Source organism: Apteryx mantelli, chromosome 1 (assembly GCF_036417845.1).
Source record: "Apteryx mantelli isolate bAptMan1 chromosome 1, bAptMan1.hap1, whole genome shotgun sequence".
NCBI classification, from domain to species: Eukaryota; Metazoa; Chordata; class Aves; order Apterygiformes; family Apterygidae; genus Apteryx; species Apteryx mantelli.
The window spans coordinates 176,133,958-176,159,864 of NC_089978.1; the positions used below are offsets into that span (position 1 = coordinate 176,133,958).

The 25,907-nt window shown below is 36.4% G+C and overlaps 1 long non-coding RNA gene across 2 annotated transcripts in view; it reads left to right on the forward strand.

Annotated features, from left to right (window-relative positions):
- Positions 1-25,907, forward strand: part of LOC106488467 (uncharacterized) — a 67,510-nt gene that overhangs the window by 32,256 nt on the left and 9,347 nt on the right. The window lies entirely within an intron of this gene.

Here is a 25,907-nt window from a genome sequence, read left to right on the forward strand (position 1 = left end):
GGAATAACCCCATGCACCAGGACAGGTTGGGGGTTGACCTGCTGGAAAGCAGCTCTGTGGAGAAGGACCTGGGAGTGCTGGTGGACACCAAGTTAAGCATGAGGCAGCAATGTGCCCTTGCGGCCAAGAAGGCCAATGGTATCCTGGGGTGCATCAGGAAGAGTGTTGCCAGCAGGTCGAGGGAGGTGATTCTCCCCCTCTACTCAGCCCTGGTGAGGCCACATCTGGAGTACTGCGTCCAGTTCTGGGCTCCCCAGTACAAGAGGGATGTGGCACTACTGGAGCAAGTCCAGCGAAGGGCCACAAAGATGATTAGGGGACTGGAGCATCTCTCTTATGAGGAAAGGCTGAGAGAGCTGGGCCTGTTTAGCCTGGAGAAGAGAAGGCTGAGAGGAGATCTTATCAATGTGTACAAGTATCTGAAGGGAGGGTGTCAAGAGGATGGAGCCAGACTCTTTTCAGTGGTGCCGAGCGACAGGACGTGAGGCAGTGGGCACAAACTGAAACACAGACACTTCCATCTTAACATGAGGAAACACTTTTTCACTGTGAGGGTGACAGAGCACTGGAACAGGTTGCCCAGAGAGGTTGTGGAGTCTCCTTCTCTGGAGATATTCAAAACGCGCCTGGATGCAATCCTGTGCAGTGTGCTCTAGGTGACCCTGCTTGAGCAGGGGGGGTTGGACTAGATGATCTCCAGAGGTCCCTTCCAACCTCAGTGATTCTGTGATTCTGTGATTATATAAGGAAGCCCAGCCAGCCCCACAACAACCTGGCCCCGAGACAGTCCCTGAAGCAGCTCTACAGCCAACAGTGCAGCAGACTCATCAGCCAGTTCAACAAGCCAAGGAATGAGAACTGCCACTTGAAAAATATAAATGGCTTACAGGAATTTATGAACTGGAAAGTCTGTTTCTTATACTAATTAACAGTGCATCACCATTTAAACTTTGATCATTCACAGGTGCTTGTGTCATATATCAGGTGCTGAAAGATTATGAATAACTTTCTGGGTGTAGGAAAAGGCTCTGCAGTTAAATGGAGGCCAACTGGGATGTCAGCAGTGAAGACGCTTATAGCTGTTGAGGAAAATTTTATAAAGGCCTATGTTAAGCCAACACCAACAGAAAACTTCCCCAAAGAGAGACTGAAGATTAATGAAAGAATACTGTATAATTTTTGAAAACGTTTCAATAGTAAAAGTAAAGCAATAACATATCTAAAATTACAGAAATAAGGAATCCCTGTAAGAATAACAGAGGTACAGCCAACTAGTGACTATGGACATGTCTAGAGAGCAAAATTCAGGAGGGTCCTTTTTTTTCTTAATGTGATCTCCTTCCATAAAATAAATAAATAAATAAATAAATAAATCTGTACATTCTTCTCTATTGCCCCTAAAAATTATAAAGTTAGTGTGTGAGGGGAAAATAAAATTTAAAAAAATGCCTAGAAAGGGAACCAGTAAGGGAGTGGGGGGATCTAAAATAAAGTCTGTATTAATTGTCAAAGGATAAATCATTTTATTGGATTTGTACATGCAAATAAAATAGCATACTTGAGGCTGAACAATCCATGAACACCTAGGGAGGCCTATCTATGCCATGCAATGTTCAACTAAGATTCTAAATAGTGGCATCCTGCATCCACAAAAAGTGCCTTTAAAGCTGTGTGCTTGAGTCATTCAAGAGAATATTATATATTTTTTATTTTACTCATACTTTTTTTGTTTGTTCGTTTTTGTTTTTGAAAGAAGACACTATATTTAAAAAGAACACTGACTAGGTGAGCAACATTTCTTCCTCTGGAAAGGTAACAATGAACTGAATAACCAGGAACATTTTAACAGTGGATCAAGCCTTGTGGTGCTAACTAAGACCTATGGAGTAACAAGTTTATCCTCATTATTTTTGTTATGTTTTAAAATTATGTTATTTTTAGATTTACCCAGATTTTTAATCCACAAATTCTGAGCTTAGTTGTTAATTGAGGGGGTATAAATAAGTAGCTTTACTAAACCACAGATGTAATTACATTATTTTGCTCTTGATTAAAGCTTTTTTAATACAAATCAGTAAAATAAAAACTCACAGACTGTGGCATTATTAGTAAAACACATGGAAGAACATGAGCACCGTGAAGCATTCTGTGAACTCCTTTTCATGGTAAGAAAAAAAGGAAAGAAAAAAAACCACCCTGCACATAGATTTTCACACTGGGAAAAGCATACAAAACACAATGACACCACTATCCATGGAGTGAGGAATCACATATCAAACTCTCACAGTATATCGAAATGAGCATAACAGCTATCCTGTGTATCACTCGCTTCTACAAAGCTGCTATAAAAACTGAACAAACTTCTTAGTGGCTGAGATCTGCTTGGGTGTTCCTTTTCTTCTTTTCCTTATTTATCCCAGATTGTTGTATGTCAGCGGCCAACACAAAAGAGAAATTTGAGCTTGCCAATTACTCTTGTGTGCAGAAAAACTGTTCTTAGCTGAGTACAGGAAATGTATCAGTGGAGGATGATAAGGTGGAGGTACACAATAAGACTTTTTCTTAATATACCAAACACAAGGACAAAATCTATTCTATTGATTACCAGTTGATTGCTGTACAGTTCTCCCTGTGATACAAAGGACTTAAATGACAAAATAATAACAGTTGGTTTAGACTGTAATGCTTAAGCTCCAAGAATGGTGACAAAGTTTTATTCTTGGAAGAAAGTGAGAGAATAGTAGGGGTAGAAACACCTCTTCTATACCTGAAGGATAACTGCATCCCTCACTGGGACCATTCATTTTTCTAGTCCTTCAAGAATTCACTAGTTCAAATTCGTTCCTGATGAGCCTCCACTGCACTTGGTGAGACCCAGCGGGACAGCATGCAGATTTTGCAAGGTCACAGACTGCACTGCAGAGCCCTGCCTTGAATTTGGTAGCACAATTCCAACACAGCTTCACAGCTTTTTCCCCTTTTTTCCCCTTTTTTCCTTTTCCCCCATTTTTCATGTATTTTCCTTTTTTTCTTTTTTCCTTTCTCCTCTCCTCTCCTCTCCTCTCCCTTTGAAAAATAATGCAGAAGCCAATTAAGCAGAAAAGTAATAAATCAGGCATCCCCCACAACTTGTTGTTTAATGAGCTTGCTTTAAATGCTTTCCTGAATCTGTTCAGTTCAACTCTATTTGGCTTGTTTTGGCCATTTTTGACCTGATAGAATGAACATTGAGAACTGTATTTTAAATGATTGATTGCTATTGATATTGAAGACAGAGAAAGTAAGAGTGAGAATGGAGATGAGACAAGGTAAGACCTGATCATGGTTGTATAGAAACTGTATTTTATGTTATTCCATATTTTTACACAGTATTATCATGTAAACATGTAAACAAGCATTATTTTAGAATTATAATACAATTTTTAAAGATTTCGTAAGATGAAATAGAACTGAATTGTTATTTTAAACTGTGGTCAAATATTTTATATATATGTATATATTTGTGTATATACATATGCATGCTCATGCACATGCATATGCACACACACGCTCATGCACGTGCACACACACACACACACACACACACATATATATATATCATTAATGTCCCTATATAATTAGGCACAGCACACAGACCTAATTAAAGTATCAGTGCTTAAAAAAACAACAGTTCACTGTAAACTAACTATATAACTGAGCATCATAGATTAGCAATTAACAGTTTATGTCTATTTTTGAAAAGGCCTGTACAAAACAATTATATAACTTTTTTTTTTTATTTTTGTTGTTAGTTATGTCCACACATTTCGCTTAATTTATTTGAAGTACATACAATTGGCCAGAGCTTCTATGTAGTAGGTAAACTCCTTCATAAACCCATGAACATGTGGAACAATATGTTTCAGTTTCATTGAATTCAGAAGTTTTATATGGTTTTAGGTACAGAAAATGCTAATTATTAATCTGATTGATAAAGAAGCAGAGTAAGTGCTTTGATCAATGTTGGCAAGTATATTAGTAGTCACAATAGCCAGAAGAGCTGGACACATAGTACATTTCTGGAACTAAGGTGTAAAGATAGTTTTCTCACTAACACTTCTGTATGCACACTTTTATTATGGTGCAACCCAAGTTAAGCAGAGAAGGAGTCTGAAATATATTATACAAGTAGTAGCTACTTTGCTTTTTAAAAAATATCTGTTACTCTCACAGAGACTGTCATTGTCTTTGCAGCTGTGTGCAATATTTACTGTAAGCAAAGCTTGAGACAGACATTATTTAACAGATTCCACATTAACAGCTGAGTAGATACTATTGTCTATATTTTACATGCTTAACGGCTGTTCTCAATTTCCTGTAGAAAAGACACTTTTGCCCACTGAGGTGATTTTTCAATGTTTTGAGTAGTAACACCTAACATTTATCCAGTGTTAAATTCCCTCAGTAATGAAAACTTACAATATCCAGAAACCTTGTCCTCATCTTCAGCTGAGATCTGCCTCCACAGAACTCCATGGAGAATCGAGGGGAATGACAGGATTTAATTAAACAGAACAATACACATTTTTTAAACTTTTAGTGTCTGTGGAAGAACACTTTTTAGTTCTTTTTTAGCAAATACAGTAATGTAGTATTTACATCCTCCCAACAGATGGAAGTACAGAGTGATCAGCTTGAGAGCAAAGCTGAGATGATAGTATGAGAGATATTTGCAGTGTATTGCACAGTAAATGAAAGAATCTCTTTGGTTACAGATGGTAGGAAAAACATGGTTAAATTAGAGAGGGTATAGGAATAAAGAAGTCACAGTTTCATTTCAGTTCTTCTAAAGTCCTGAGCAAATCAGTCTTTCTGCAGCTCAGTTTCTCCTCCTGTAAAGCAACGTTAGAGCTATCCAAGAGGCGTTCAGTTCTTATTGAGCCAAATCCTGGAAGAATTTTATTACTGAGAGTTACAAAATAGTAAAATTAGGCTTGAACAATGGCAAAATCTTTAAAGAGCTACTCATATTTAAATTGTCACTGCTACCTAACAGGATGAGTGAAGGTTATCTTCTTACAGAATAATTATGACAGGAGTCAAGCTTGTCAACATCACCATGTTTTTGCATTTGTAAGTGAGCCAAAACATGCATTTTTCTTATTTTTATTTATTAGAACCAGTGTAAATTGTACTACAGCACCTCCATTAACAGAGTACTTACTAGTGGGATCTTTGCAAACACGCTTTGCCCCAGGCGAACTAGTCAGCCTAGGGACAGTCAAGTGAGAAGCAAAAAGTAAAAGCTATTGAAAAGGTGAGCCTGAAATGTACCTTCAGCAGTTTTCCTAGCTGGACAAAGTCTCACTGATTCTAAGACAGGATTCTTGAATGATCTTTTTTTTTTTTTCTCTTGTCTGTTAAATCCTACAGACTCTGAAGTGTCAAGGTGGTCCATTTGATGACTGGACCTGTGGATTCTGGCTTTGGCTTTTGAGCTGGCCTTAGAGATTTTGAGCTTCATAGCTGTCAGACAGCCTTATGCTCTGCTATGGTTGCAGAAATTGTGTGAAGATTGGACAGATTATGGCTGAGAGCCACAATGTACATGTACTGGTAGTGCTCTTTTTCCCTTCTCTCCCCTCTTCTCTTAGACACAAAACTGCTCATTGAAATTGTCAAGTACATCACTCTGGGCACGTGTAAGAAATAGTGCTAGAAGCTTATTGCACTTTAGAAACTTCATAATTTGCTATATCTGAAACAAGTTTGAAATGAGAATTTCCAGTTAGTGAAAAGTTTTGAATTTTTTTTTGTTCTGGTCTTTCTCTTCTTGGCAGCTTTCCATGAGGTGGGATCAGAGATTTTAGACCTGTTGAAGAAGACAAGAGTTTAAAAAAAAAAAAATCCATAACTACTTGAAACAGAAAGTAGGGTATCAGATGATCTGCACGATGAGTCGGCTAATTGGTGGGTCGGGAGGAGTAAAAAAATATTTTCAGAATCAGGTGGAAGAGTAGGAAGGAACACAAGATCTGATTTGAAGTAAATCATTTTCTTTAAAGATGTTGAGAGCAAATTATTATTGCATTGTCAGAAAAAAGGCTGCAACTCATAATGTAGCAGCCCACAGTAGAGCAGAGCAGTCTACCAGTGCTTTGCTGATTGCTACAGATCACAGCAGCACCGCATAAGAAGCATCCTGAGAAGCACCAGGAGATGGAGTAGGACTGTTGTCACTGTCAAAAGAAACACTGATCCATAAAGATTGCTTATAGGATTTCAGCTTAAAATATAACTGGTCACATAACATATGTTGACATATATTCTAAATAGTTAGTTACGGTTTATGGGTATAGTCTGCAAGGAATTCTTGTCTTCTGTTTTTGCAAATATATACTGGCATTAAGTTTTACCTGAAAGCTCCTTAAGAAATCTAAGAAAACAGTGTTAACCATAAAATTTTAAACTCTGCTAATACAAAAGAGATCAGAAACTTTACAGAAACATTTCAAAGAGCTGGAAATTAGCATAATGAGTTTTACAATGACAGAAAAATAAATAAAGAACTTTATCCTCTACAGACAGATGCAAACACAGAATATACACCATGTAAACAAGATAAAAAATTCTCTTTAACTAAGACACTTAGAGGAACTGGAAAAATTGGATTTGGTAATGATTTGGAGGATTTATTTATTTATTTAGATCATGATGAATACACAATTATCAGCTAAGGAAAAAAAAAAAGCAGAAAGAAGGCATGTTAACATTGCCCTAACATGGAAGGAGGATACATCAGTGAAAACATAGTACTTTACATATCAGAGAAAACAGCAAAGATGTGACTCTTGAAGAGACTTTACAATGACTGTCAGTCATTTTGCACTATTGTATTAAGCTAAACTGTTTATTTTGTACAGACCTGAGGACAGGTTTGGGGAATGCTATCTAATCAGTAGAATTTGAATAATAAATCCTTTTTCCTGGGTAATGGGGCAAGGAAGGATTTACTAACTCAGGCCTGACATTTTTCTGATGTTACACAATATTCAGACATAAGCAGTTGTCTCAATCCAGGTCTGGGTGGTCAGGACTATATAAGGCTTGTTTGGGCACTTCTTTGCCATTCTCCATTAGTCAATGTAGCCAGATCTGGAACTTATACCAAAGGAGTTGATTGTTACTCATAAAGAGTTCCTAAAACTACTAATTCCTACTTTTTATTATTAAAAAGTCATCCTTTTCTGTTCAATTATGTGTCTGGTTCTCTTATCTTATGTGAACATTGGAGGGACTTTTAGTGTGAATTCAGCACAGATTTACTCTATCTGAAACACAGCTGAGTTCTATCACTTCCTTTTTAACAAAACAAAGCGTTTGTTATCGTAACTAGTGCTTTAGAGCTTCTAAAGAAATTCACTCTCCTGAGCTCACTCAGCTCTTGAGACTTTGTTGGCATGAGATATCTCATGCTAGTAATTCTTCCCTGAAAAGGAAGTGTTTGTGCTCCCTAATCCCAGGATCTTCAACTGGCTCCTTAATTGACTTCTAGCTATAAACCATAGTTTATAGGGTTTGTTTCTTAAAGTCACACTTCTGGACATGTCTATACTGCACAATATAGCACTATGTTAAAAATTCCCTAGTGAGCTAGTGTATTTATCCAGGGAAGTCTAGGATATAGGTATTACTTTGGGTCCCAGAAGTAGTAAAACTGTCTTAGCATGGTAATTTGTGGCCAGGTTAATTAGCTCCATCTCACAGCAGTACTGATTAGCTGGTTCTCAGCAGTAGGATCCAGCTCAGGTGTCTTTGTCCAGCAATACACACACACAGAGACCAAATATATAGCCTCATATGGCCTCCAGAAGTGCTCAGCGTCCATTCTCTTCCCCTGTCAAGCAACATATGACAACTTATCAGATACATACAGATATAGAAACTTGCCTTCAGGCAGGGTTCCTTTCCTAAATCTTTATTGTTCTGCACTGCCAATTTTAAAAATATCCCACTGGATTTGCCTAAAAACAGGAAAAGTAAAAGGCAGTTCTCCTAGAAATGAAGGACAGCTCAATAAATCAAGACTAGTGAAGAGGACCGTTTTATCTATATTCTTCACCTAAGCAGAGATGTTTAACAAATATGTTGATATTCACCTATATGAGGGCTTTTAAAGTGATCATGTAAATATGAAGCTGTTCAGCTTCTATGCTCTTGGGCACTATCTTGCCATGACTTTTTTTTTTTACTTACAGTAAATTACTCCTGTGATAGTGACATGCTGCTTGCTAGCATCTGTCATATGAAAGTTAAAAGAAAAAAGATTGTTTAAAACAAATAGTTTATGCTGCAGAGCTATTACCATAGATGAACTATGTTTTGCTGAATTTGAGATCAGGACTAGTTTAAAAAAAACAACTGGAAGCTTCCGCTAGTCAGTATGCTGCAATCTAATTAATATTGATATATACTTTTTACATCATCTTTTATAAAGATATTTGGTATGATATAGCTACTATGGCACTGCACTCCAGAGAGGAAATATACCAATTTTGTAAAGTGCTTCCCATATTTTACTAATCAGTTAATAGATTGAGCACTTAAAATATTTTCAGTACTTTCTGTCTTCAGATTAAAAGTCTAATGAGCAGATGTCCAGCCCCAAACACCAACTAATATAAGAACAGATATGTTAATTCCACTGAGTGTTCACTTTTGGCTGTATCTGTAGATGCAACTAAATTATTGGAACAGAAATCCAGTTCTTCATCATTTTGCACTACTAATAACTCAGTCAAGATTTTGGCTGAATAAAAATCTAAACTTTTCAAACTACAGTTTCGCATCAGGGTCAAATTTAGGCACTACAGGTAATAATGGGAGCTCACTATAACACACTACCCCACAAAGGAAAGAAAAAAAACAATTATTTTTGATAGGGTCACTATTTTAACAGATTACTATTACTAAAACTTTAAATGAAGTAGCCTTTAAAGACAATGTAAAAGATAAACTGATAAAATAGAATAAAATGGTACTTGTGGACTTCAGATACTCATGCCTTTTACTACTTTGAGAGTTTGTTTTGTTAAAATGATTACAGAATGTTCTATGTCTTTAAAATCATTTTGCAAAATGTTGGCTCAATAATTAGACACAGTACATGCACAATATATTAAAAATAAATGAGAGGAAGGATGCATTTATTCAAGTTTAATTTAAAGCACATGTATAATTCTTTCAATTGCAGGACCCTCTTCATAGCCTCAGCTGTGAGAGAGACAGGCAAGAGGGGTAAAAGCAAGAGGACAGAAATGAATTTCAGTTATTAGTCACTCTAAACTAGTGAAATTCCTTAGTCCCAAGCAAAATTTGAAAATGTTCCAACATTTGCTTTTGCTCTGCATTAAAAGAAAGGAATATTTTTTTGAAAACCAACAACCCCAGCAAATTTAAAATTGAAAATAAGAACATACTATGATATTTCAAAATGGAAATAGAAATTCCAAAACTTTCCAAAACTAAATCACTTCTGTTTTCAAGTAACTGAAATCAGTTCATTGTGGAACTACATCACCTATGATGCAGCAATGCATCAGGACGTCAGGAATGCAATGTCCTAATTTCCACATTAGTTATATTTTCTGGCTTTGCTGTATCTCTCATGGAATACCAGGAAACATTTGTCTTTCGTTCTTCATTCTTCATCACATGGGACTGAGCACCATGAGAAAGGTAGTCCTCATGGAGCAACAAGTAGTAAGGCAATTTCAGTGAAAACAAAAGAAGTTAGAATTCCGGTACAGAAATTCTGATTTAGAAAAATAAAATAATGGAAAGTTTTACTTTGTTTTACTTTAATAGCTTTATAAGAAACATAATTCAATTTTTGTTGGTTAATAAAGGATCTTGAAATATCAGTAATATGTAGTATTTACATAATGTATTCTTATGCTTTGACTAGGATGTCTTGATGCCAAGAGTCTCCAATTATTTTGTCTTAAAAAGCAAATGCAAGATAAAAATAATGATTGTTCTAATTCTGTGATCTTTACTAGTACAATTACAGTTATATTGTTGTTTTGAAAAAATGGCCTCTAAAGACTTTTAAAATTAAGTATAAAGAAAAAGTCACATAAAATCTTATGTGTTATTAATGTCTTTTGGGAAAGAATAGCTAAATTTACCCATGGATATACTTCTCACTTGCTGACAATTTCCTTTATGCTAGAATTTAATTGATTCAGAGTAGAGCTGTTTGGAAATGTTGTAGCAAAAGAACTTTCACGCACAGCATTTGGTTTGGGGCCCAAATGTCTGTTTTCTGAATCATTTGGGGTATTTTGGGGGAGGGGATGTTGTTTGGTTTTGGCAGTGCAGGGGTGCGGGGAGGGGAAGCTTCCACCACATTCAAAGAATCATAAGCATGCCTGAGTTTTCAGCAGGTCTTCTCAAAGACCAGAAGCCAGGTGTGCATCTGCCTCCCTGTCCAAATCTGCTCACTGAAATACATTTCTTGGTGGTTCCTTTGCTACTAAAGCAGCCAGGAGGAGGTATTTCAATGAAGAACTGCAAGATCTAGGGTTGCCAGAAGCTCCAACTTTTGGTTCAGCCTAATTCTGGAAGAAAACAAAAACAAAAACAACAAAAACAACAACAACAAAACTTAAAACATGGTTCAAAAAACTATTTTTTTGGTCCATTTTCTACTAAAAGAAATATTCTTACACTCATTTCAAAGAGTTATTTTGCAGAGTATGGATTAAGAGGACAGGGATCTGCTCCAAAGACTATTAATATCGGTGGGGAGACTTTCACTGACAACACTAAATTTTGGATTAGACTCCCAAATCACTCCCCTACATAAAAGTAAATGAAAACTTCCTTGGAACAGAATTATTTATACTTTCAAATGAGAAAAAAATCTGCTCTCATTAAAAAATAAAGTAACTGTTCGTTGTTTTATTATGAATACTGCAAACTTCCTGAAATAAAAACAGCATAATTGAAAGACATGCACAGTGGAATCAGCACACAGTGTTCTGATCTGCTTTTCTACTGCCAGGACTACATAAATATTTACCATAGTTCTTTCAATCCAAAACTGATTTGCCCTTCAATATAGGTAAGCACACCATTAATGAGAGTTAATATAGATGTCTGTGGATAGAAATTCCTAAACAATTCATGGATGTTGCCACTCTTGAGGTTTCTGGATCATCAGCCTGCTCTAACACTGCTTTTTTTTCATGCATACAGGAAAGCAACATGGAGAATTGGCCACAATTTCTCACATACAGCTAAAGTGTAAAATATCATTTTACTTTAGACAGATGTCTAAACAAAAGCAGTTAGTTGCACATATATGAGGCTAGAAATGTTCCTGTTGTTTGGGGGGTTTTTTGTTGCTTTTTTCCATTTGTTTGTTTTTCACTAAGATAAGAACAAAGTACATGTCAGCTTCTCTCCTGTAATAGCATCCTGCTTAGTATATTGTGTGTACTGGGAGGCAAGATGCCCAACAGTTAAACTGTGAGATCTTTTTTCTTTGTAACCAGGTGGGTTTTGTCCATGGTAGCTCATTTGCTTTACTCTGTGCTTTTTGTTGAGCTGGAAATTATGTTCACAGAGCCTCCACGCAGATAACTCACATTATCTCCATTTTGAGAAAGGAATATAGAAGTCATAAATCATTAAATGTTAAGTTTTGTAGCTGGATAGCCTGCTAACTTTCACCTCCTTACCCCTGGATTGAAGCGCAGCCTAAATTCACCCCAGTGAGAGAGGCCAGGCTATTCAGTTGTTCATTTGTCCCTGTTCTTCCATATTACAAAATCACTAAGCAATTTGGCATGATCTCGCCTAACTGGCAAGTGCTGCTCAAGGGAGACCAGAGCCAGGTGCTCCAGGGCAGGGATGAAGCATATTAGCATTTGACAGAGCTGTCAAGGGAATTGATAGAGAGCTCGCCTGTAGAATGCCTGGCTCTAGCTGGCTTTGTCTCTCATTTTCAAGAACATTAAATTCACTCACAGTTTAAATAAAAACAGTGTATAATACTTAAAAGTTCAATGATTCTGCTAAAATGTTTTTTAACAGTTTCACTTCTGTACATGTTCATGCTGTGCCCAAGGTTCAGGGAGTCAGTTCAGTGTCCTGAAATTAACACTCAGGCAAAATCATCTCTCACGCTAATTTCCTCTGGACATGTCACTTCCCACTGTCCTTTTTCATTTTGGCTTGAGAAACCCATAACATATTATCTTTGGGAATTGTTAAGGAATCATAAGCAAAACATCTCCCAGGCCTGTCCCTTGATATTTGAAATTTACATGTTATTCCCAATCTTTCCATTATTACTCAGAACACTTGCCAAAATAGGAGTAATGTATAAATCATCCAAGTCAAAGATGGGCCAAAACCCCTTCAAACATTTTTCTTTTGTCCCAAGTTTTAGAGTCAAAATTTTCCAAAGATAACAGCTTTAGCTGAATCCTCAGAGCTCAGCACCTCTCCAGATGTAGCTTGGACTAGTCTTATAACAGGTATAGAACTTATCTAGGGTAGAGGACCCCAAACTTGTATTCATAACAGGCTGTTTTGATGCAAATCCTGTGGCAGATGCTTCTCATTAGTGAAAGTTGTCTTTGAATGACAAGTCAGAAAGAAGACTAAAGATTTAAAGGCTGAGGGAGAGGAGTTCAGGCCTGATGACCTCCAGAGATCCCTTTTAGCCTAAAGTGTCCTATGATTCTATGATCTATATAGGATTGATCAATGGGCATTTGGAAGCGCAGTTTTTAACCCTATTAATTTTATTCCTCTGTGACAGGAGTGACACACAAAGGTAAGCAGAGATGTGCACAATAGCATCTTTCTTACTATGTCAGGTAAGATATCCTGGAGAGGCCCTCCTTATCTTAACTTCAACTCATAAGATTTGTCAAATTTTATAATTAAAATTGAATCTTTTATCATAAAAAATGAATAGTTGTCAGCTAGATCTAATTCTTAATTAATTCCTAAATGCCTACAACTGATTGCACTGTTGTACATTTGGACTTTATTCTGATCAAAAAAACATAAGCAAAACAACCAAGTTTTATAAGAGCTTTAGTACTTTTTTATAGCTTAGAAAACTGGATATGACCAGAATGCGTGAAGCAGGTCTTAACAAGCAAGATAAAAGTGAATAGATTTTCACTGGCCAATGTTAAATTGTTCATGTACATTTTTATTTGCAGAAACTAAGTCTGTGTCCGTATCACTAATTTATGTCATTTTAACAATTTACTCTCCATTAGTTCAGTGGGCATACATCTAACTCACCACAGTTCCTTGTTAACTAAAACCTCCGTGAAAGAACTCAAGCGGGCAAGTTTTCTTCAGATCTAAGAAAAACCCATCAGTTACATTGGCTAAGCTAAATATGGTGATTGTTTAAGCTTTCTTGATCTGGTGATCATGAATCCTATGCACAAATGGGAAAGGGAGATGTCCACACATCATGCTTCAGCTGGTGTGATACCACATTTACATTTAAGGTTCTGGTTGTATTACTTGAAAGAGTCACTCTTCTGCTCCTTACACAGATCATAACAAAATTCTTGGGAGTCATGGCAGAAAAGGGACAAAATGTGCTAAGGGTTTTTCAAAGATCTTCTGACACCCTTGATTTTATTGGAAATGTATAATTATTGGCAATTTGTCACAACAACAAAATATACAAAGTGTTGGCAATAAAGAAGAAGAGTTTAGGATACTCAGTCTACTTCTGTAGTTTTCTCCCAGCTGAACATTGTCAGGAAACAGGAAGAACAGGTCTGCTTCATGACAGGGGATGAATTGGCAACCAAGGGTGAGACCAGAGCACGCAGTGCCCTCACCAATCGGGCACAGTCCCACGGGGTCTGGGCATGGTGGGCAGAACAGGGTCCATCAACAGCCCCAGACAAGGTGAGGAGATGAATCAAGTCCAGGATCCCTTCAGGGTCCATCCGGGGACCCCCATCAGGAGAAGGAGGAGCTGGGGCCATAGAGAAAACTCAACACTGATCCAAGGTCCGTCCCACAGACAGGGCTGGAGACAGGGCAGAAGACAGGCACACCTCTGACAGGCAAACCTCCTGCGAGGTTTGATTACCCAGGCCTGAAATGAAACGGAGTCCCTGGGCCCCTTGGGCAAAGGGGGTGGGTGGAGGCCCCAGGTATGGCTCGTCAGGGCAATTATGGCCTATTAGTGCACTCATGTACATTAGTGCACCCGGACAAATATCTGCCTCCATGGCTAGAACAGTTTTTCTCCTGCAAATCTCTTTTCTCTACTTGTTATTCAAGCAGCTGGTATAAAAGAATATTCTTGGCTGCTCTCAGAGTCTACATTCAAACACTCTGGAAAATGTTTTACACCCAGCTACAGTTGCAAATATTACTGCAAATTCCCCAGATAATTGTTTGGGCAAGTTCCTTCCCTAATTATCTTGGTAGCTTGCTGAAAGCTTGCCTCTCTTATTCTGTCTGCTTGTGCTGTTTCAGCAGTAGCTGTTCTACAGACTGACAAGGCTACTTGCATCCTGTTTAACTTTGACTCAGTCTGAGTTAAAAAAAAAAAAAGTTTTACAGAAAGAAAGAAAAGATTTCTAAAAAAAAAGCCTCAAGTATGTTCTGTACTAAGTGTAGATTATAAAGTGGTTTATTCTTGTTGTAATAATAAGACCTCAAGACCTCATTTTTACGGAAAACCCATTGTTACATGCTTCTTGGTTGTCAGTTCAACTAAGAACAAACTAATTATTACATTAAATGCCGAACAGTATATCAGCTACTGACTTATACACTGCTATACCAGCTACTGACTTACACAATGCTATTCTAAATTTGCTCTGAATACTTCAAAGACTTAACTAATTAGCTTCTAATAAATTATGGATGTAAGCTATCCCTGATTCAGATACACTAACAACAGAATTACATAGAAAAAGATGCAGTAACCTTTCATGTTCTTTGTTACAAGGGTTCTGCTAGCCTGTGAGATCTTCCAAAATTTTTAGATTTCATTTAGTCTGAGCCAACTACATTTTGATTATAAAAGTGGGTTGCCATGATCTTACACAAATAGTGAGTCAAATTTGCATACATTCTGTCTATTATTCTTTTTTTTCCCCCCCTAAGACTCTCTTTCAGCCATCTTTGCCAGCACTGAAGATATGTGATAATGCTAAGGTATTTTTGAGCATTAGAAGGTAAAAAATTTCTTCTGCTTTCACAGGTTCAAAAAGAACAATGATTTTTTCATAGCCCAAGAAATACAACATCCTGACAAGATATATGCAGCAATACCCTACCTGAGTTCTCGAATGGTCACTAAAAATTGCATATTAAAAAATAAAACTTAAGTTCTTAATCTCCTAAGGACATCACTGATAAAGGTAGGAGTCAGTGTGCACATCTATATCCAAGCTAGCAACCCTAGGATATTTTTACAGCCAGTGGAAACAAACTCATATTTTTAGAGAATGTTATATTTGACTTATTCACTGTCTGAGCTGTGGCAACACATAGGAAGCAAATCATATAGTTGAATGCAGTCACTAATGCCACTAGTGCCATTAGGTGTCTTAGAGTATCTCAGTTTTCTGCATGAGGCTGCACTACAGGGGAAAAAAAAAAATCTTTTTTTACAGCAACAGCTGAAGACCACAAGGCATCTAAAATGGCAGTAGAAACCTGTGCTTAGGTATCTGAATTTTGCTTCCCTAGATTCCATACATGAAAACATTTCGGATCTTAGAAAGGGATTTACAACCAGCTTTCTCAGCAGGGAATTGCCTGAAATAGCACAAAGGACAAAACAGAGTGCTGAGTCTTGCTGTATTCTTGTCTAGAATTAAATGCTTTCCTCTGTGCTGTATGGAATTAAGTTTCTCCACTTAGATTCACATCCTGGAGTCTTCTCCCTTGAGTTCAGAAGTCTCTAGACTCCTTAATTTTTAATGCTAGAGTTTCCACTACCTTCTGAAGTTCTCTTCTAAGCACTGATCAGAGTTGTCTAGCCATGAGCAACATAACTAAAGGCTCATTGCCACACTCAGTCACACCCCGTTACCCCCCATTTTGCTTTTCAGTTTTGGAGTTCTAGGTCCAAAGTGAGAGAAGGTAGGCACACAGATGCAAAAGGACTGGACTGTGCAAGTCTGAGTCAAGCCGCAGAAGAACATGAGAGAATATTGCTTAGAGAGGGAGATTTTTTTTTTCCCACGGATATTTCAAGTTCTTAATATTTAAGTGAGAAAATAAGAAAGTTACCTAACCTTGGGCAGATCTGAGAAGCATCTGGAAGTGGCCATCCATATGCAAGTACTGAATAGCATGATTAGAAAGAAAAAAGGAGGAGCGTAAGGGGACCTAATTTACACAATAGTTATCTTTGCACTTTTGATCAAAAGGTTAAAATGTTCCATAAGTTCTAAATACATTTATTTACACTGGCTGGTGCATAGGGGTCCCTGTTACAATTTAATTAATCTGCTTGTTAGAGTTGCCCGAGCTGAACCCCTTTTTTCGCTGCCAAATGCTCTGACTCACTCCACCCTCCCTAAAATGCATCGCAATTTTCTGTGACAGCAGAGGAGAAATGTGTTTTATATTAGACTAAATATTATACTATTGTGTTTGTCCATTTAAATTTCCATTGTGTGCCAGATCAAATACTTGAGCTTACGGTAAATCAGAAGTGTATATTCTTGGGAAGCTGAAACTTAACAATGACAAGTTGGAGAAATGCACTACATCAGCAAGTTGTTCATCCTAAATGTTTGTACTTAGTTTAAATAAACCTTCTGCTTTTCATCTCCTGTTGTGTTGTACTATTATTTTTCTGTGAAATATAATGCCACAACAGTGAGGAGACATGGCTGTAAAATATAAGTCCAGATGCTTCAAAAGCTGGCCAGTCCCCAGTATAACTTAGAGCAGGCAAAACCCTTTGGTAACTCATGTTCAACTGCAGTGGTCCATTCTAGCAGTCAAGAACAGCTGGAGCATGGACACGCTGCTGTAAAACCTTCTCCTCTGGCTGTGTCCCAGGGCCAACCTTGTCACAGCAGCTGAAGCTGGGGGAGACTATTCCAGCCTTCAGGTAGGAACCGATGAGAAGGAAGCAGTCTGTGTGTGGAAGAAACCCAAGCATACCCCAAGTCTGAGGTGGAAGAAAACATCAACACCCTGCTTCTTCATGCTTTCTTCCATCTCGGTCTTGGAGACTTGGAGAAATGCCCACCATGAGCTCCCAGCAAAAACCTGTGTTCTTTTTTGTCCATAATGAGATCCGGAGTGTAATGATGATGCTAGAATAGGACTGGCTTACAGTTGCTGAGTAATTTCCTGAACCCTGTAGAGTCTGGGTATATTGGCAGAGTCAGTCTTAGATCTCCATCTTTCACAGCTGCATGTAGATCAGAAATTGCAGTCAGTTTCCAGTTACCCAGGCAGATTTCTCTTCATGTTATATTGCAGTAGCTTGACTATAGCTCCATTGTTTTCCACATTATTTTTATTTGCTTGAGTCATATAAGCATGAAAGGAGTCTTCCTTGGCAAACGTACTTCTATAAAGTTGGCTTTGGGCAATACTAATCTTTGACACTACTTTGGAAAACAACCAGATCAACTTTTTAACAAAATTTAATTTGGATGGTCATGATTCTTCAAACATACCCTTTTCCACTCTCAGCCTTGTCTTCAGTCTTTGTTATAGAGACATCCTTTTCCCTCAAAGTCACAGAATTTTCACAATAGCTTGGGATTCGTGTTCCTGTTATAGTTGCATTTTATTATGGACTCATGATCAAATAATCAAAGACAGATAATCAAAGTCCCAAATAAATGTAAGATTTTGTGGGTTTAATTTATTTTGACAATTATTCTAGTGGATTATTTTTTCTTTCCTCATCTTGTGTTCAAATATATAAACTACGAGCTATGAAGCAATATTAGTTTAACATATTACAAATATATCTCTATATACATTTGAAGAAATAGATATTCTTTCTTCCAAACACGAGTCAGAAAATACAATACTTTCTAGAAGAACAAAAATATACTCCGTGGAAAGCCACATGAATACAGAAGTGTAGTTAAGAAATAAATATACCAAAGATAATAAGGATAATAAAGGATGTCAGAGGCATGTGTGCCCTCTCTTATACTTTCACCTCTCTTTTGTCAATTCTCTGTATAATTTGTAGGAAATGTATATAAAAATCTTACTTGTTTTTATTAAGATGGCAGTCATTTTGTTTGTATAAAGAAAATAGCTGTTTTCTATGGAACTATAAAAATAACAGTCTATAACTTCTTATATCCACATCAAAAGCTGCCAGGAAATTCAATTCGACCAGCATTCCATGTTGTTTATTAAACTGAAATGATAGTTTCATGAAAATCATAAAAAAGAGAACACGTAAAATGAAAAAAAGTAGTCTCAACTATTTCCAAACTACAAAAGCAACAATAAAAATTCTAGGAATAGCACCCTTGCTATGAATACACAAATGCTCAGTTTTCTTTCTTGTTTTTTTCTCCCAGTTATATAGGTGGAATCAAAGGTCCTTTGGGGTCACCTCATCCAGCCCCTCTGCTCAAAGCAGGTCAAACTTAAAAGTTAGATCCACCTTTGAATTTAGATTAGGTTGTTCAGTGCCTTGACTGGATAAGTATATATATTTTTTCCTCTTAGAGTTCACCATGTGCTATCACTAAATCTTTAATAATACTTTTCCCCCTTTTTCTAATTTCTACTTCTTCAGCATCAGAAAACAGACTCTAGGGTAAGGTTAAACAGGGCACGTGCTTGTGTCTTAAAATGAATGTATATTCTCTTATCATCCTCAGAGTATCTCCAACAGATATAGTAGAATTAAATGTGCCTCCTTGTTTTCTTTCTCAAAGGATGTCCCTTAGGAAAATGTCCCTCTCTGGAGGTCAACTTTCAGTTAAAAATGGATTTATTTCCTCTTGTCAGTCTGATGTTGTATGCCTACTGTTTCTTAAGTAAATGAAAAATATTATTATGAGTAACAATTAACACTATGTTGCTACCTGTAAAAAAGTTTTTCATAGGTCTTTTTAAAATAATAATTAAATGGAGAGGTCTGTTTGCCAAATATTGTACTTTTTGTTTTTGCTTTTATTGTTAGAATAGCAAATATGCCCTTGTTTTCTCTTCCTACTTAATGTATATTGTTGTTTATTTATTTAATTCAGCTTTCTCCTTTTGATAATTATTTTCAAGGCATAATTGTGTTTTCTGTAGCTTAAGTATTACTGAGTCAAAAAGCAATAAAAATAAAAATATTTACAGCTAATTCTCCATCTGATTAGATTAACATTAGAGCACCAGTAAACTACATCTTTAAGGCTTAAAAAAAAAAAAAAAAAGTTTGCCTACAAATACAGAATAGTAAGTTACAGGTTCCTGATTCAACTGTATCTTCCAGACCTTGCACAAAAAAAAGATCTTCTTACTAAAATATTTAATAGCTTGCATTTGTGTCATGAACTCCGCTAACCTAGCAATGAAGATTTAGCTAAAGAGGTTTCAAGAGGAAATATAAAGGAAGGAGTCTCTGACCTAACATCTTGTTTATGATAAAGATTCTTTTTATTACTTTGACAATAAAAGAGATGTAAGGCAGAAGAAATGCAGTTATACATCTGGTAAAAATATTTACAGAGTCTTTTGCTTGCTTGTCTGCTAGGTTTGAAGAAAATTTGCTTTCAGTAAAAAAAAAAATCTGTAAAAAACCTTTTTTTAAAACGTTTTGGTTTTGAAACCAAAACTATTGATTTTCCAGATTTTTATGAAAGCTTAGAATTTCAAAGGAAGTAGTCCAGAAGTGAAATATTTTTGCTTTCAGCTTTTGGGTTTTTTTGTTTGTTTTTTAGTAAAGGAAAATATTTCTCACAGAATAGGTGAGGTTGGCAGGAACCCCTGGAAATCATCTAGTCCAACCCTCTACTCAAACCAGGTCAGCTACAGTGGGTTGACCAGGACCGTGTCTGGTCAGGTTTTAAATATCTCCAAGGATGGAGCCTCCACAGTCTCTCTGGGCAACCTGTTCCAGTGCTTGACCACCCTCACCATAAAAAATATTTTTTGTGTTTAAACAGAATTTCCTGTGTTTTAATTTGTGGCCACGACTCCTGTCAGTGCATACCACTCAGAAGAGTCTGGATCCATCTTCTTTACTCCCCTCATCAGATGTTTATACGCGTTGACAAGATCCCCCAGAGCCTTCTCTTCTCCAGGCTGAGCAGTCCCAGCTCTCTCAGCCTCTCCTTGTATTGAAGATGCTCAAGTCGCTTCATCTTTGTGGTGCTTCACTGGATGTGCTCCAGTATGTCTACAACTCTCTCGTGTTTTTCACACTTCCAAGGCCCTAATATTGTGGGAATAGTATATTTTCCTAATGCTAAGAAAATTCTGCCTGTCTTCCTTCTCCTGGAATTTTATACTTACCAGTTTCCTTCCCCTATACAACTACTGAAAATATCCTCTGAAGAGTAAATCTTTAATGGGGAGAGGACAGATTTTGGTGCAGCTTGTTCCTGCTCAGTCACACAAATGATTTGTGCAGTCAAAACACTGTAAGGTACTTTTGCAAAAATAACTTCCCCCTTCACTGACTTTCAGCACTCCAGTGAGTTGGGATAGGAAGATACTACTGATTGATTGCTTCCTTTACCTGGATTCTCAACTTCTGTAGCAAAATATAGATTTCTTCCTTAGTTTTTTTCTCCTTTGGATGATTTTTTTTTTTTGGAAAAAAAAAAACACCCTGCAGATTTGGAGGCAAAAAAAGGATGTTTCATTTTAACTTTTGAGACTTTTCATCTAATCCAAACAAAAATGCTATTCCTTCTCCTCTGTTGTTTTAGGAAGTGTGTTATTTCTTTGATTTTTATTTTGCTTTGTCTCCTTTTTTTTTTTCCATTTGCTCTTTTCCCTGCCTTTCTGCCCCTGAAGAAATATATATATATTTATATATATAAAATCTGTGGCAAATATAAATTAAACTGAATAAAGATTATGAGGCTAGCATATTTTCCAGCTTAATTACACTTTTTGATGGTTCTGACATCTTGTATTCAGTCATCAAATCTACCTTCAAATCAAAAGATGTGGCAGTGTCTCAAAGCCCATTGCAGCTGTATGAGGATAAGACATCCTTTACAACATGTAATCCTTGTATGTTAAAATCAACTCTTCTTTCACTTTATATATTCCAGGAAACCTGACATTTAAAAGTTATTTTTAAGTTTCAAAAACAGTCCTGTGGTGAATATTTGTAGTCATTGTCCCCTGACATTTTTCATACTGACTCTTCACTGTTTCAAATTAACCTGCCAAATTTAGCCATGATGAAAAGAGCTCAATGGACCTCATTGTACAACAGAGCTGTTTTGTCTTAATGTTACTGTCCGACCATTTGCTAACATGAATTTGCAATCTCAAAAGCATTTGTTTTGTTCCTCAGATATGGAAACTCCAGATTTCTGTGGTGTCTCCATGACTCCATGTCTTGGTTTTGTGAATTATAAGTAAACTCCTAGTTGCCTTTTATGATTTATTACTGTGAGAGGTGTTGAAAGTTGAGTCATGAAATCTGAAGTCTGGATCTGGTCCAAAAACAATACAGGCATAAATTTTGCACAAGGGATTTTATGAAAATAGACCTTTCTGATGCCAAATATATGCTGAGAAGCCCCCCAAAATGTTAACTGTCATAATTTCAGACTCCGAAGGTTAAGAACTTCTACATTAACTATCAAGAGGTGTTTAGCTTGGAGCTTGTTCTGTTTCTTATTTTACATTGCAGTGTGTGCTCTGATCCTCTGTTCCCTTATTCTGATATATTTCCGTTGTGTAAAATTCCAACAATAGAATTATGACAAACAGAGTAAAAGAGTAAATAATCACTAAAGCAGTTATACTGTTTTTTTCTGCTTTAAAGTATTTTAATTGTTTGAAGAATATGAAGTAAATTACTTCCTGTTGTGTAATTAATTTTAGGTTAAAGTACTAAAGCGTGAAAATGTTTGAAAACGCCACTATGACAATTATCTACCCACTTTGAGTAGCTTTATGTCAGAACCGCACACTACTATTTTAGGTACATCCACAGCAATGTATCATTCACATACTAATACTTTTTAGTAGTGTTACACTGTACTGTATAATTTGTATGGATGATACAGCTACACTTCAGCTTGCATGTTAGGACATTTTGCAGGAACAACATATGTTAAAATTTGGAAAATAATTACTTTTCTCACACAACCTAATTTAAGACTGTTGAAATCTCTGTACAACATTTCTTGAATTCTGAATTATTTGATTAGCCAATGCAACGCACATCACAGAGTCAAAATTGTCTGATACATTTTATTGCTAAGAAAGCATTCCAGATACTAATGTAGACCAAACACTGGATTACGTTTTTTGTGTAGGTGAAAACCAGAAAGCTGTACTAATCATTCAAAATCCTGTTGTCACATTATTGAAAGATACAAGAAAATAAGATCTACAGCATTGTTACAATTTTATGTTGTTGTAACTTGATTAATTTTGTTGTCATTAAATCCATGACACAAACAGAAACATAAGCATTCAGCTATTCACATGAACTACAGTAATATCATGCAAATTAAGGTTTTGCATTCCAGGTATGCCAACACCACTTTTGATAGTAATTAAGCATCTAAATATTTTTTTTAAATGAACAGAGTAAGTTATTGTAATACCTTTAAATAAAATAATTAACTAAAAAGAATATATATAGATCCATGGCTTCCTATTTTTCTGATAAAATTTAATTAATTTTTAGATTTTGTTTATAATTTTATTTCTAGTGTGTTACTTGAGTTTTCCTATAATCACTGTTGAATGTGTTGAATCTAAAAGGAAGGAGTCATTTTTACCCTAGGTAAATTTGCAATTAAAGAAATAAATAGAATACAATTTTTAAAAGTGCCTACATGATACTGAGAGTCAGTTGGACTTATGTGATCCTGAAAGCACAATATATTTATAAGTAGTTGTTCGGCATAAAAAATTTAAGTATTGTTGAAAAGGTTCTCCTGAAATGCACAGTAAACTCCTGAGACTGTAGCTGTATGTAAGCATGGAGTAGAAAGGAACCATGGAACAAATGTTTTGTCCGAGTTCCAATTAAAAGAAAAAACAAAACCAAACAAAACAAAACCTGCATATATTATTGCCAATAATAGGAGGTACTTTTCTCTTAGAGAAAGTGTTTATGCATGATTGCCTTTGATTTTTCATATATCTATATCTATATGTATGTCTGTTTTATGGAGATACTTGCTTTTCAGTACTGAAATAATATTTGGAAAAAAAGATATTTTGGATTATAAGAAGAGAAGTAGAAACTGGGAAGACAAAGACATAGTAACCTTTTCAGACATAGTGGAGTGTCCAAATATATTCTTTCCAGAAATTAGGTTCTGAATGGTTGACAGCTGCATGTTCTTGTGCATTTCCAGGACAAATACACTGTTTTATAGAAATAGCCTTATGAAGCTAGAGTCTCCTTTGCATGGTGAGCTTTATGGAAGATTTCTATATTATTAAGGGTAATGGATTTTGGGTTACACAGTTGAGGCTACATTTATACTAATAAATTAAATAGTGATGAGGAATGTCGCCCAGCACTAGAATCTGATCATTTATAAATCTAAATTGATAGAATGGTCCTTAGCAGACTTCTGGCCCATGTCAGCTAGTATTTTCACAACAATTTCCAGATACAATTCAGCAGTGAAAACATATCAGGGGTCATTCCCAGCAGGCTGTCTGAGGCCACTCACCATGTTTTAAAGGCCAAGATAATTTGCTCATATCTCCACAGGCTATTCCAGGACAGCTGGCTTTAGTGCCAGAGACATTCCGGGGCTCACCTGGTGTCTTTTAGTACAGGCATGGGCTCATGTCCAAAGTGACATTCCTTTTAGACACTTTCATCTGTTCTCAGTGGTGTACAGGATGTGTCTTCATTGGTTAAAAGCTGTTGTTCACCTATTACGTGCAACAGATTGGATCAAATAGAAGGATTTCATTTTTAACCATTGCATTCTGCGTCCTCTTCACAGTGTATCATCTTGGTAAACATACTGAGCCTTCTCTCTCTTTCAAAGAATCTTTTTTTCACCTCTGTAAACAGCAACTACAGTATTTACAAAATAAAATTAAATACACCTTAATTATTAAAGCTATAAAATTATCAAGGAAAAAGCATGGAAAGAATCTAAATACCAGGAAATGTGGACAAGAACTTGGTCCTGTTATGTATATTCAGACTGTCACAGGTTTACAAGACTCGTAATGTACGATCTGACTGTGTGCAACTATTTTTTTAGGAAATGAGTCAAAGACACTGTCTTTCAAGATGATTGACTCATTTTTCTGTCAAAAAGTATGGCTCCCATTCCAAGGCCTCTGTGGATTTTCACTGGCCAACAAGGAAAGCCCACAGTTTTTAAAAACTGTCAGGTCATCTCCAGATTTCTTTGTTGGTTTTAAAAAGGAAAAAGGGGGATATTAATTCACCTTTTTCTCCCTGTCACCAAAATACCATTTACATTAAAATAAATGGTTTTAAAAAGACAAGACTGTTTATTGTGAATTCTGCATAACAGGCAAGGAATTGGACACCAAATCTGCATTTATAACAAAAGGCATTTTGCATCTAGTTCATCATACAGTAATCCCAGCTAATCTGTAAATGAAAAGAGAATTCATTAGAGAGCACATTAAGTAGAACATCTTGTCTTATAGATTTGTTTAAATCTCCCCTATTCTTCTTTTGCCTTCTGTTTTCTTCCTTAGCATTATAGTCATGATGGTCAGTGTGCTTTCCTACTAGAAAAGTAGTTTGCATCTTATCCAAGTGTCATTTTTACATATCTCTCTCATGCAGTTACAAATGAGTCCTACAGCTTTTATGAATGAAATTGTTCACGAAGGAACACAGCGTGGTGATACTGCTTGCTTCCCGTGGCCACATGTATTGGAATACTCTCCTGAGTCAATTGTCTCTGGGGTTAGTAGAAGGGCTTTTTCCACCCAGCTTTTTGGGAACTAGTTGGACTTCATTACGTTTGGCTTCTTTTTCGTGTATAAGTGCTGATTGGTTATAATGGGAAGTCTCCTTTTCCTGCAGTTTCAATAAAATATGCAATCACTTCATTTATTTCCCCTGTGTGTATTACCTATTCTTATACTATAAAGTTAGGCTGCAGTGCTCAAAGTAGAAATTACATGCTTAGTGCCTGATCATTGAAAAAAGACACTTCCACTTGAAAGTGGAAAGAAAATAGCCAGAAAAAAACCATGTGCAAATACCTGCAGTGCCAAACTGCTGTTACGTCAAAAGGACTAAAGAAGGGAATGTGACCAGTGTTTATCAAGGAATACAGCAACTCAGCATGTCTTTTAAATCAGGGTCCATATGTAGGTGCACTTAAAAAATACCTTCTTCAGGCACAGGCTGCTAAAGGATGAGAGTTCAGACGCCACCTGTTCTTCTGTGGGAACAAATCTTTCCGGACAACAGATGAATCTACTGTCCTTACAATTCATGTGCCACAGGCTCATAAATCACATTCTAAGTGTATCATCATATTCTTTGGAATTTTTGGGAGACACTAGTCTTAGCCTTGTAGCCACTTTTGTCACCCGCAGGTCCTAAAAAATCACTGTGACCATGTGCATGTATTCCATTAGCTGGATACACTGATTCTTTAATGTTCTTCAAATTAACAAAATGAAAATTAAATTATCAGGAATGTGTGACATTATTAAATGCCAATCTACATTCTGCCAGCTTTTCAGTATGTACTGTGTGT